We start from the raw sequence: 10,515 nt of genomic DNA, 5'->3' as shown, positions 1-10,515 counted from the left end.
ACTGGGTCCTCTCTACTTCTCCGGAGCTGTCATACCCAGTAGATGCTGTCATATCACATACTTGGGTTATGAATTGATTGTTTCGCTTTTATGGGGCTGGTATAATTAGTTTCACATTTTTAATTTATAGCATCAGCTAAGCTTTTTAATCCGTTATTTATGGCAAAGAACTAAGAACTAAATTGCCTTCTGCCCCCCTCACAGAAAGCATTTCAATCCCACAATTTGGTATCAGTTGTTTGGCTAAGACATGTGGCCTCCTTAAAGGAAAACTTTTTTCACAGAGGAGTTGCTGTGGCTTCTTTGCATTTTTACATGTTTGAGTCCTGGAAGCCCTGAGAAAACAAGCCTCAAATGTTTAAATGGAGTAATGTTTCTCTAAAGCGCTCTTCGTTTCGGCCGCCCCCTATGCAGTCCTCAGGTGTATCGTGATCTTTCTGAAACGACAAAAGAATGTTGAGCCTCTGAGAAGCGAACTCAAAGAGCTGGGGGGTGTGGGAAGAAATCTGTGCCGTTAGCCAAGGGTCTTGGAGATTTAGGCGAGTGAAGGACAGAGCAGCCTGGTAGACTCAGAAAGCGTCCTGATCTACCTCTGGTTCATTTACCAGGGCTCCAGGTACCTCTGATCTGGTTTGGAAGAGCAGCTGGGAGGTTTTGGCGTCTTCCTCCTGTTGAGTTGTATTGATGCCCACACCGTAAGTCACTTAAAAAAAAAAAAAATCGTGGTCACACTTATGGATCTGGAAAGACCGGATCCCCCATAGCTCACACTTAGCATGGTTGCTGAGATGGCACTGGGGAAACATGGACCTTTTCCAGATGGTAACCCCCATAGTAGCTTGAGCTGTAAGCTATAGTTTAGGCTTGGATCCTGACTTTGATCCTTTGCCCAAGCCCTTTTGGGCTGGAGTGTTGAAGGGTTAAAGGTGAAGAAGCAGACTGCAGCAGGACCAGCTCCTACAGGACAATGGAGGCATTGATGCTGAGCTGGGGTCCTCCCCCTACCCCTGCTCCCATCTAGGCTGCGGGGTCTCAGTGTTTACTGAATGTTAAATAAATACCAATTGAATCGTATGTTTAATGAGGTGTATCAAACATGTAATAAGATACATATCTATTAAACAGTTGTGAAATCTCCGTAAATATGTTCTTAATAATAAAGGGTGCAGATGGCTTGCAGATTGGACCGAAGAACAAAGACTAAAGGAGCTTATGGAAGGAATAGGAGAGCCATCTTCTGAAAACTAAGAAGACAGCTGATTTTCAGCCAGAATTTGATACATGTATCTGTGCTCAGCTAGAGCAAAAATGGGACCCAGGCCCATTAAGGAGGAGACTATCAACTTTGAAACCTAAAGACTAGGAGAAATAGCAACTAAAATTAAAGACAGAGAAATGACTGCTCACAAAAATGTCACCAATGTTTGAAATATACCCTCAGGTTTTAGCAGTACACGATTCTCAGTATCACACATTCACCCCTCAAATATCCCCAGACTGCAGGGCCTCACCAAGTATTAGAAAACAAAAGAGTCACATGATATGTAGGTAAAAGATTATTAACTTGTTTTTCTTTCTCTAAAAAGTGGTAATTATCATATTATATTGCAATATGCTATTGAAGTTACATCAGCAAACTACTATGGAAAACCAATCTCTTTCTCCTTGCACACACGGGTCAGGCTAAGAGCCTGGATGACCGTGATTGTTTGCCAAATAATTGGTGCTTTGAGTGGAGGGAAAAGAAGGGGACAGCGAAATGTGCAGAAGCTGGGTGTCTTAGAGTGGATTCTGAAATAAACACAAAGCTCAGGGCCACGCTTCCCAACCTTTCTCAAGTCTTTGCACACAACAAAAATGATTCTTTTTGTTCAGCAGACTGGAATAATCAAAGGCTGTGTACTATCAGCCCAGGGACTCTGATCCCTGAGGCCTTGCCATACCATCTTGAGGGCAACATGAATCATTTTCTCAACACAGTTTGGGAAGCTATGTCCTAAACCATACAGAAACACTAGAGCTTCCAGATACCGAGTGTAACATTCTGTCTTTCGGATCAGAAGCCACCCCAGATTTGAAGCAGTCAGAAAGTGTGCAGATGTATATACAAGGGTAACAATAATTAACGTTTGTATTGCTTCCCATGTATTTGACATTGTTCTAAGTGTTTACATTTACTAACTTAAACAACACAATAACTATGAGCTGGTGATTATCATTACCTCCACTTAAGAAGTGAGGAAATTATGGGACACACAATGAAGGTCACTTCCCTAAGATCTCCTAGCTGGTAAGTGGTGGCACTGGAGGGTCTAAGCCAGCTGGTTTGGCTAGGGAGGGCATATTTGTCACTTCTACCCTGTAACAGCACTTTCTAAGAATTTTTGAGTCATGGGTCACATAGAAAATGTCCTTCTGTAGAGAATATTGAGGTAAATACTAACCACTCACAGACCCAGGCATAGGGTTGGGGCCAGAGCAGTAAGTGGGTCGGGTGGCCCCATCTCCCACACTGGCACCCTCTTGCACTATACCCACGTGCCACAGCATACCAGTTAGGAAGTTCTGCCCTGTAGAGTTATCTAGGATGTTCACAGCAGGGTTATTTTTAGCAGCAGACAAATGCCTCCAAACAAGGCATTCAATAGACTTGCCGCCTGTGGGAAATGGGTAAAGTCCATATGCTAACATGCTAGGGAGACTTCATAAAGTTTGATATAGTGGTATATTTGTTGGCATGGAGAGATGTTCATAATAGCCCTTATGGTGAAAAGAAAATCAAGTGACAGGGCGCCTGGGTGGCTCAGTTGGTTAAGCGACTGCCTTCGGCTCAGGTCATGATCCTGGAGTCCCGGGATCGAGTCCCGCATCGGGCTCCCTGCTCGGCGGGGAGTCTGCTTCTCCCTCTGACCCTCCCCCCTCTCATGTGCTGTCTGTCTCTCTCATTCTCTCTGTCTCAAATAAATAAATAAAATCTTTAAAAAAAAAGAAAATCAAGTGACAAAATAGTAAGTAGAGTGTGATCTCATTTTCATTTTCTAAAAAAGGACATACATCTGTATAGATATCCATATCCTTATATCTGTTTACCCTATTCTTTTTCCATAATGAACATGGATAACCAGAAAGTTTTGTTTTTTTTTTTAAAGGGAACTCACCTGCTTAATTCCTACAGACGAATTATTAACTTGTAGGTTCCACTTTAGTCTAAACGTAGTTTCCCCAGACCAATGACTTTCAAACTTCCATTGTCGTTTCTAGCTGCAGAATTCTTTTTCTAATAAAATCTTACTGGCAGCCTCAATATATAAAAACAGACCAAATAGAGCTTCTCTGATTGAAGCCAGGTGTGAGGCCCAGAGCCCACTGCCCACTTACCACCCTCCTTCCCCACCACCCCATTTCCAGCTGGGCCTGGTCCACAAAATGCCACCCTGGACCACTACAGGAGAATCCTGGTAGCCCAAAAAACATGCTTGGAAGGAATAAGTCTATCTCGATCATCAGAATCATTATAACTGAGAGAAATAATAGAAAACTTGATTATTAAAAAAGAAGATTGTTTGGGACTTAAATTTAAATGCATAGGCTGTTGCCAAACCCTGCTGTATGGATACTAAATAGGGACAACCAAGTAGTTTATCCACACGGCAGCTTCCTTGTATCTAGCACAATGCCTCCATCGTGAGTACAGGTAAACTTGTCCTGCTTTGTATTTTCACTTCTACTGCTTGATCTCTCTTCATTTCTGTGTTGTCCTTAAGTGTCACTGAACCTCAAGAAGAGTCCAGAAAGAAGCCCAATGCCCAGAAACTCTACTTTCTTACACCTTTTTAAAGCTTGCTTTCATGATGTTTACCTGCCTCTTCAAGGGGCAAATCACTTGTAGTTGGTAGAAATTGATTTTAAAGGAAACTGGGTTGTTGTTTTTTTAATACAGTATGGTCCCCAACAACCAACATCTGTGACTGACAAATAATGGCAGGGTATGACAGAATGGAACCGAGCCACAACATTGCCCTGATGTAGACTTTGAATATAAATCTGGGGCTGTTGTCCTCATCTTGTGTTTCTCTAGAAAGGACCCAATGGTCAACCAAAGAGACAACTTTCTGCTTATATTTATTATTCATTCTCAAGAAGAAAGCTAAATAGATCCATAATGTAGAAGAATTCGGTCCATGATCATCCACTCATTGGAGAGCTATAGTCTTGTTAACTTTGCCTCCCAACTGTTCAGAAAACCAAAATAATATTTGAAAAAAATCTTTCTGAAAAAAAAAAGCCTAGATGTTCCTACCTCTTTCCTCTTTCCATGGTTTTCTTGTCTGCCATCTCTGTTATTCCTCAACATAAGAGTAGACTTGTGACTCTTAGAAAGGATTAATTGTGACACTGTAAGCTCAACTCTACTGAGCTGAGTTGAAATCTTGTTCTGTATGCTACAGGTTATTAGGGTTAGCTGAAAGAATGTGCATTTATTTACTGAAGGTACTTTATAAATCAATACCTTGTTTTTGAATTCAGGTCAATAGGAATAACTCTGAAACACAACCAACAACTACAGCAACCCTAAAACAGCACTTTCAACTTATTGATTTTTAGAAAAGTATCTTTTCCTGGCATTATTCACACACCCTTGATAAGCAACTCAATGCAATCAAAAAATTTAATGGATTTTTTTTTACCCCCCAAATATATATTTATATATTTATATATTTTTCAACATGCCTTTGAATTGCAGCCAGTTAGGTTCTTTGAAAAGGATAAGTTTGGGACAGACATGAAAGATGGAGCTTGCTTTTATTCCTTCCCGTTTGTATGGGGAGGCATTTTGCTGACTCAGTGTTAGAGCGCAGCTCACCAGATCCAACAGCTATTTACCATTTAATTTCATTCAGTCTTTTGGCGATTTTAGGTATTTCTCGATTTTTGCTGAGAAAATTTCATTTCTTCTCATGCACCAATATTTATGAAGCACCTTAACCAGGCATGGTCTTGACCTGGGGCACTTCAAAAAGCATATGGAGCTAGAACATTTCTTTCCTTCTTTCCAGGCTAAGTATTCTTAATCTGGGTGTCCGTAGACATCAGAGTGTTGGTAAACTCGCAAAGTTATTCACAAACGTGTGTGTGTGTGTGTGAATGTGTGTACGTGCATGCGTGTGCATGCTCCTTTCTTGGAGAAGGGAGAATATGCATGGTTCCTGGGGGAACCGTGACCCTGAAATGGCCATGAATTGTTGCTCTAGAACAGCGGTTCTCGAAGTATGGTCTGGGAACTGCTGGGCTTCCTGTGGTCTCTGAGGTCAAATTATTTACATATTAATAGAAAGACATTGTCTTTTTCACTCATTCTCTCACACATGTACCTTGGAGCTTTCCAGAAGCTACCTAACATATTATATTGCAACAGATTGAACTCAGAAGCAGATCTGAGAATCTAGCTGTCTTCTCTTAAGACTAGATGCTAGATATTTACAAAATGGGCTGCAATGCCACTCCTCTCACCAAATTATTTTGGTTTGGGAAATGTAATTGTTTTTATGAAAGTATATGATTTGTGTTAACATGTAATAGGGGTATTATTTTATTTCTAAATGAGTCAATTGTTTAAAAACTGTTTCCATTTCCATCTTTCCTATATCCAGACAAACCAAAGCTCTTCGGCATCCTTAATAACTTTTCAGATTGTAAATAGGCCCTGAGGCCAAAAAAAGTTTGAGAATCACTGCTTTAGAAGATTTGGGGAGCAAAACTAACAGGCCAAAGTAAAAATAACCAGTCTGAGAATTAATTTTACAAGCAGACAGTGTGTGCTGTTCCTTAAATATTGGGTTGAAGCACATGAAATTGCCAATGTTTGACCATTATTTGCTTACAAAAAATGGTTATTTCATTTGGTAAGCCTAATGAAAAGATGATATTGTTATTTATTGTGACTTTGGCTTTTCGGATTTGTCTGGGCAATGCTGGTAAGTTTCACTGCTTTGTCTGCACACCCTTATCTGGTTCCTTTTGTAAGCTAACATTTTCTTTTCTAAGTACTTTCTTCAAACTTTGATTATGAAAATAATATATGACTTAGGAGAAGTACAGAAAAGTACTAGAAGGGACATCCCTTATCCACCATCCAGAAATAGCTTCCTGTGGAGCATTCTTACCAATATATTACTTTCACTCAGTTATCGAGGCATATTTCACCTAAGTAAGACCATACTGTATTTCTTCCAATCATGAATCCTATGTTTATCATTTAACACTATTATTTTAACAGCCTCCATTTTGTTTACATCTCATCACTAAAAAATGTGTGATCTTTCAAAGTATAGAAAATTGTGAAGAATTAATTCACTCTAAATATCACCATCCAGAATAATCATGCGTATGATTTTGTTGTATTTTTCTCTGTCTACACATATTGTTTTACACTCTTTATAGTCTATTGTTTACATGGTTTTATATTCTGTTTTTCATACGTGAACAGTTTTTGTGTCAGTGGAAAACTCATCATAAACAGTTTGTTTATGGGATAAATTTTATCATATGATGTAACATTATCTGTTAACTATCCCACTATTTTTTATGTTGTTGGCACTCTTTCACAAACATAAATAAGGCTGCTGTGAACATTTTTGGGCAGACATAAATCTTTTTCTCTACTGGAGATTTTTTTACCTGGTTCCTCAAAAATGGAATCATCCCAACTCGGAGGTTTCTGTCACACAAGCTGACAGATGGTATTAAAGCACAGGACAGGGGCGCCTGGGTGGCTCAGTTGGTTAAGCGTCTGCTCAGGTCATGATCCCAAGGTCCTGGGATCGAGCCCCGTGTCAGGCTCCCTGCTCAGCGGAGAGCCTGTTTCTCCCTCTCCCTCTGCTGCTCCCCCTCCTTGTGCTCTCTCTCTCTCTCTCTGTCAAATAAATAAAATCCTTAAAAAAAAAAAAAAGCAAAGGACATAGAGGAGACAGTATTCTGGAGGAAAAGAACCAATTCTCTAATTCCATAGGACAGATTCCTCGAAGTTGAACTATTGAGTCAGAGAGCATGAAATACATTTGGTTCTTTTCTTGCTGAATTGCTTTCTAAAAAGTTGTCCTGATTTGCATTTCCATCTGCCATGTTGGAGTGGCTGTTTTTACTGATCCATGCCAGAAGTGGGTTTTCTCTGTGTCTCTTTCCCCTCCCCTCCGCTCCGCTCCTTTCACCTACCCTCTCCTCTGTCTTCCAAAGGAAATTAACAGGAAAAATGTTATCTTATTTAAGTTTGCATGACTTTGATCTTCTTTGATGTAGAAATTGTTTTCCCAAATATTATTTGTTGTCCACTGACTTTGACTCTCTCTCTCTAGTAAGTCACTTTTGTTTTCAAGGTGGATAACTAGCACTGGAATCAAACCTTAATAGCTCTAGTCTATAGTTATAAAATGAGTGAAGCCAGCTGGCCCACGGGGCACTGAACTCATTCTTTTGGCTTCATTATTACCTAGTTACTGACCAAACGAACTAACCAGCCACTGTTGGAAATATCCCTGGCTAGAAATACAAAACGTTGAAACCACAAGTAACCTTCTCATTATACCCTACACTGGTCAACATCCCACTGCAGTCTAATTTAGAGCCCTGTAATTTAAAAAGAAAGTGAATAACTTATACTTCAAAAAAAGAGCAGTAACAGAAGAATAAACTTGGAACTGGCCTTATTTAACTGGGAAACAAGTGGTTAGGAAGCCCTGCATCTCATCTAATACCTCCCTGTCTCTTTCTTTGGGGTTGAAGTTTCCTGAATGATCTCTAGAGTCTTTCTCTGTATCTATGGATCAACAAATTTGAGATAGTAAGTCTGACAAGGTAGAGGTATGTCTAAGTGTCTTTTTAAAATTTTGCACAAATAGATCCTTTCTAAGCATTCTGTCTGGTTGTATATTGAGATGGTGGCCATGTGTAGGGTTTAAAAAGGAAGGTGGGAGAATTGTTATAAATATATTTGATAGAAAAAATACTGAATACACGATGATGTGAGAGAGGACCCCAGATGCCAGTATGAATCTTGGACCAGTAAACCTTGAGAAATCCTACTAAGTTGTAACCTTAACTATGGTCTAGATAGGAAAGGCAATTGTGAACTATAAGCTTCCCTAGGGATCTAAAGAAATCAAAATTGAAGAGGAAACACCCTAAAATAAATGTCTGGAAACAGCAGAGTCCCTGTTTTCATGGGTTCTGTTGACCAGATCTCTTTATTAATTATCCCCCAGGCCTCACCAGTCTGAATAGTGGTTCATAGTGATGACCTGGGGGGAAGAGCAAGAAATACTAAATTAAATGTATTTTGTTGTGGTCTAATTCTTTCGAAATTGGTAATCCATGTGTGGTGTGTATGATAATTCCATATTAATGTTTCATTTAACCAGAGCGCTATTTGAGTAATCCATCTCCCCACAACAGTGAAGAGTTGATGCTAGTTTTTAAGATGGAGCTGAGCGCAAATCAGTTGCATCTCTCTTGTACATTTTGCTCCAGGAATTTACATGAGCCCAGCTGAGTATCCCTTGTTTTCTTGCTCTGTGATAAAAGTTCATTTTTAAAACCCCCCAATTGCAACTTGTCAAAGTCCATTTGCCAGTTCTTTAACAATTTCAGCCAAATTGTAAATTGTATAACTGTCTGCATCATTTGCATACATAATCGTGTTAGAGTGATGGTATAATCTGGGCACATCATTTACGGGAAGAGGGAACAATAGCAGCCAGCTTCCAATTCTTGGGATACTCAGAGTAATTTATTACATGGCTGATGTTTTCTTTCTAATTTCCACCAAATGATCTCTTTTAGAATGATGAGCACTAAGGATGGCTGTCCCTTGTGTATTATCTTTACTGCTTTCCTAATCTTGAATTGAGAGCCAAGATGAGCACCATGTTACATGTCTGCTTCATTCACACACACACACACACACACACACACACACACACAGTCATTTCAGTCCAAATAAAATCACAAGAGTTCAATGAAACATCCTCCTCAAATGATGCCCCCATGTTAAATTAATTTAATCTCTGGATCTAGTTATTGAGTATTCTTTTCTGTGCATTGACAATTTGCCAATTGCTTGCTTCCTATTTTTAATCAATCTTGCAGATAATTTACCAGCCAACTAAATCGTTTTACTGGCCTATCACACTTCTCAACCTGACAGAGAGCAAAAGTAAATACAATCAGTCTTGTGTTGCACCATCAGAAATTTATGATGACCCCAGGCAAGTAGCTTTCTGCAAGACTAATTTATGTGTAGTCACATCTGTCACTGTGGCACTTGGACACGTCTTAGGCTTTTTTATTAGTTATTCCTGGTAACAGCCCAGTGAGACCACGCCCAGTGAGACCACAAGGTAGGTTAGATACACCCTTTCTTAAGAGGCCCCTGAAATTGCATTAGATGCCCACATCTTGAGACTCAGCCCTCAAGTCAAGAGTATGATCCAGACCATAGATCAGGGTAACCTAAAGTCCTAGGACTCAGAATCCTTGCCAGGCCCAAATTCATTATTCTGCTTATTCATTTCTTCCCCTACAATAACACTGCCTCCCAGAGAGGAAGTCACTTTCCCAGGGTCATAAAATAACTTGGTAATAGTAAGATTAGGCTCCCTTTTAAGTTAATGATTAACACAGACTCAGACAGATCTGGATTCGAATCCTGACTACTCAGCCACTTACTAATGGTGTGACTTTGGACAGTTTGCCTAGCTTCTCTTGCAACACTATCAGTTTTTTTTAAATGAGGAAAACTGGGGTGCCTGGGTGGCACTTGAGCGTCCAACTCTTGGTTTCAGCTCAGGTCATGATCTTAAGGTCATGGGATCGAGCCCCACATTGGGCTCCATGCTCAGTGGAGAGTCTGCTTGAGATTCTCTCTCTCCCTCTGCCCCTCCCCACCACGCTCTCTCTCTCTCTCTCAAATAAATAAATAAATCTTGATACATACATACATACATAAAATGAGGAAAACAGTGCCTACCCTGTAGGGGTTATTGTGAAGGTTGAAGTAATAACAGCTCCCCCATCTGAGTGTTTCCAGGCTAGGTTATTTATATTTTCTACTGTGTTTCATCTGCATCCCAGCCTTGCAAGGCGTGGAGGGGTGTCTCTGCAGAGAGCTCCAGATACAGGATCTCTACTCCCTGTTATTAGGATACTATATGGTTAAGAACACCACCTTGGTTGTCTTTCTATCCTGTCTGAAAACCTGCTGTTTATTTACTGAAAACATCTTGGAATCCAGAAAGGAATTTTTGTTTTGTTTTGTTTTTTTGTTTTTTTTATTCTTATGTTAATCCCCATACATTACATCATTAGTTCTAGATGAAGTGTTCCATGATTCATTGTTCGTGCACAACACCCAGTGCTCCATGCAGAACGTGCCCTCCTCAATACCCACCACCAGGCCAACCCATCCTCCCACCCCCCTCCCCTCTAGAACCCTCAGTTTGTTTTTCAGAGTCCATCGTCTCT

General features: G+C 40.1%; 1 long non-coding RNA gene across 2 annotated transcripts in view; it reads right to left on the bottom strand.

Moving 5' to 3' along the window:
* Positions 1-611: 611 nt before the first annotated feature.
* Positions 612-10,515, bottom strand: part of LOC145717531 (uncharacterized) — a 22,215-nt gene continuing 12,311 nt past the window's right edge. For both annotated transcript variants that reach the window (XR_014140815.1, XR_014140816.1), the window contains exon 3: positions 612-703. This is a non-coding gene — a long non-coding RNA (uncharacterized LOC145717531). The remainder of the gene's footprint in view (positions 704-10,515) is intronic.

Source organism: Leptonychotes weddellii, chromosome 16 (assembly GCF_054177405.1).
Source record: "Leptonychotes weddellii isolate Sample4059 chromosome 16, ASM5417740v2, whole genome shotgun sequence".
Taxonomy (NCBI): Eukaryota; Metazoa; Chordata; class Mammalia; order Carnivora; family Phocidae; genus Leptonychotes; species Leptonychotes weddellii.
This window is presented reverse-complemented; position numbering and strand designations above follow the sequence as displayed.